Source organism: Mauremys reevesii, linkage group 1 (assembly GCF_016161935.1).
Source record: "Mauremys reevesii isolate NIE-2019 linkage group 1, ASM1616193v1, whole genome shotgun sequence".
In the NCBI taxonomy this organism is placed as follows: Eukaryota; Metazoa; Chordata; order Testudines; family Geoemydidae; genus Mauremys; species Mauremys reevesii.
The window spans coordinates 146070015-146073483 of record NC_052623.1 but is presented as its reverse complement, the minus strand read 5'-3'; the positions used below and the strand labels follow the sequence as shown (position 1 = coordinate 146073483).

The following is a 3469-nucleotide window of genomic DNA, read 5'->3' as shown; positions in this document are numbered from 1 at the left end:
CCCCCCCTCCCCTCAAAACTTTGTCAACATTTTGGGAAAGCTTTTTGCTCTTTTCAAACCAGCGTTTTATAGCAGATAACATTTTACAGCTATTGGGAACTCCGATGAAAAAGTTTTCAATTAGCTCTGGCCACTCTAGAAAAATTCCTGTCCTAGAGTGGTGCAGCCCTGGCATACCAAGAGCTTTATCATTTATCACTGTAACTGGCATCAGAATATTCCCAGAGAACATGTCAGCAAGTTAAAAAAGGACAACATGCAGCAGAGAAAGGGTGAAGAGAATCGTTTGCAGAAAACAAAGGACACTTGAGAGCTACACCTGTACATGGTGCCTCTGACTGCCTTTGTGCTGAAGCAGTAGGCATTTTAATAGAAGCTGAGAGTCTCAGGAGTGAAGGATGCTATGTTTATGCAAGGAGACAGTAGAGCTTGTCTACCTATGAGGTTGCACTTTGACCTCTCTGGAACTGCATTAAGGTGTGCCTTAAAGAGAAAAGAGCACAGGAGTATCCTGCATATTTTCTCTTATGAATCAACTGTACAAAGGTCCACTCCTCACATCAATTCTACAGGCTGTGAAACTTGATCTAGATGACCTCTCACCCAAAGATTATACAGGCTGGAGATTTGAACATAGCAAACAGCAAATCATTTTATTGTTCTGCCTAGTAAGGCCTTAACTGCCAGTAAGATTATTTTTTTTTCCGCCAGGGGAAAGCACGAACACAGTCCCCCACTACCACAAATTTGCAGTCGAGTTTCCCGCATTTGGGGAAATGGCAGGGGCCAGCACACCTGCAGTGCAATGGTTGAGCCTCCCCCTGGGAAAGCCACCTTCGTGATCATGGTATCTCCCCTGCCAAGTAAGTATGATAGGTTAATTCACTATCCTACTGCATTTATCCTAGTAGACAGTGCACAGAAGCAGAAGCTAAAAACTTCTGAGTTCTAATCCTGGCTTTGGTACTGATTCCCCCCTGTAGCTTTGAGCAACTCACTTAACTTCTCTGCCTCAATCTCCCCCTCTGTACAATAATGATAATAATACTCACCAAGTTCACAGAGGTGATGGTGGTGGTAGGATTAGCTAGTTAACATTTTTAAAGGACTTTCAAAATATGCAGTATAATGGTGCATATATTCTGCTTTTCACCCATCAGTCTTAAATTGCTTTATAACAATGTGTGTCTTTTACATTGGGGATGCAGAGACACAAGCAGATTAAATAACTTTCCTGGGGCCAGAAAGCAAATCAGTGGTAGGGTCAGAAAGAGAATCAGGGTCCAAAATAGTTACAAGACTGTACAAAAAGAGTAAAGATGATAAATAGCAATGTATCAGTTTGGGGGAAAGAGAGCAGAGAGATCTGTGGTCTTTATTTACCAGTCATGATCTGCTGGAGATGATAAACAACACAGTAATGATGTTTGCAAATGATATTCTTTGATTTAGTCTCCCTTTACATCACCCCACCTGCCCTCTCCACTATACCAATGACAGCAGCCTCAGTACTCCTGTTGTGTCCTCCTCTCACCGCCAGCCACATCTGAGGCCTCTTCCATGTTGCCCTTATGCTTGGCATGCCCTTCCATTCCCTGTTCCAGCATTGCCAATGCTTGTGAGTTCACTGCAAAATTTGATTGTTTTCCTAAATCCCCAGCCCCTGGATTCATAGGATTACAAGGGAATCTCAGCTTTCATTTTTTTAAAAGTAAGTTTCCACTTCTTATAACTGTGTAGAAAAGCCTAAAAGCATGAACCATAAAGGTGCAGAAAGCAGAAGGCAAGTAAATTATTTTTAAAAAATCCTCATGATTTTAAAGCCATGACAGAACAAGGAGCAGTGGTCTCAAGTTGCAGCGGGAGAGGTTTAGGTTGGATATTAGGAAAAACTTTTTCACAAGGAGGGTGGTGAAGCACTGGAATGGGTTACCTAGGGAGGTGGTAGAATCTCCTTCCTTAGAGGTTTTTAAGGTAGGGTGACCAGATGTCCCAATTTTAGAGGGACAGTCCCGATTTTTGGGGCTTTTTCTTATATAAGCACCTATTACCCTCCAACCCATGTCCGGTCACCCTATTTTAAGGTCAGGCTTGACAAAGCCCTGGCTGGGATGATTTAGTTGGGGGATCAGTCTTGCTTTGAGCAGGCAGTTGGATTAGATGACCTCCTGGGGTCCCTGCCAACCCTGATATTCTATGATTTTGGGGGCCCAACTTGTGTTTGAAAATATGGGGTTGGCAATGGTGCTGGGCCCTAGAGCCTTGATCTTGCAGCAGCATCTGTGAAGGTGCAATTGCAGGGTCAGCGCCGAGCTGCTGCTCCCTCACCCCATTCAAACCATTCTAAAAAGGCACTTCTGCCATCTCACCTATTAACAGTGAGGGGGAAGAAAAATAACCATAAAAAGCCCAACCCTTGAAGAGAATTGTCCACACATGGACACACCTTGCTATATAACCACACAAGAACTGTACTGTCACTCTTGTTCTTTTCTGTTTATTATTCTCCTCAGTCTCACTAATTTTCCAGATGCTTACAACATTTTAACCTTTGATTGCATGTCCCCTGCACTTCTCGCTCCAGTTCTTTGTTTAATATGGATGGTGCTTTTTATCATCACAAAAGGCATGATAAAAATATCTTTATCCTTTATTATGACAATCTGAAGTAGGCTTGGCATCAAGGATATGAGAAGTTAACTCTGAGATCTCTCATTTTATGGCAGCTGTTTGAAATTTGACTCCCAGAACTTGCAGATCAGTCACTCTCTGGCCGAGAGCGCCTTGACGTTATAGTATTTGTAAACCTTTAACGTCACAAATACACACCATTGGAAACAAAATGTTCTTACTCTTTGAGAAGTGATTGTTACCACAATGAGGAGAATGCCGGAGGTCAAGCTAGGAGGAAAGACACATTACAAAACTAAAGTAGAAAACATTGTCATGTTTTATTTTTGGATAGTTAAAATAAAACATTAAGAACAAACTTGATACAATCTGCCACTTTCATGATCATTTTGGCTCCGATTCAGGAAAGCATTCCTATTCAGGAAAACACAAACACATGCTTAAAATTACACAAGTCCTGTTCTGACCTAATTAGGGTTATACATAAGCATATGCATAAATGATTTTCTGAACTGGGGCCTTCAGCCCAGATCCTCAACGGTATTTAGGTTCCTAACTTCAACTGATTTCAGTGGAAATCTGTCTTCTTAGCTGACAGCGGAAAAGTCCACTTAATCCATTTGCTAATCACTACCTAAGCTGTAAATTTAATTGCTCAAATATGCAATGTAGTTATAGTTGTGTCAGTCCTACCTTGAATGGTCCCTTAGAGTATATGCTAACTACTGATGCTCAAGAGTCTGTTCCACCTTGCATTTAGCTGGGATACTGGAGTACCTTTCCGGCTTTCCCAAACCTAAAGAAGAGCTCTGTGTGGATCGAAAGCCTGTCTCTCTCA

At 41.9% G+C, this 3469-nt stretch overlaps 1 non-coding gene across 1 annotated transcript; it reads right to left on the bottom strand.

The window, feature by feature from the left end:
- Positions 1-708: 708 nt before the first annotated feature.
- On the bottom strand, positions 709-871 carry LOC120396160. The gene has a single exon (XR_005593027.1). It is a non-coding gene; the product is annotated as a U1 spliceosomal RNA (small nuclear RNA).
- Between the last annotated feature and the right edge of the window lie 2598 nt (positions 872-3469).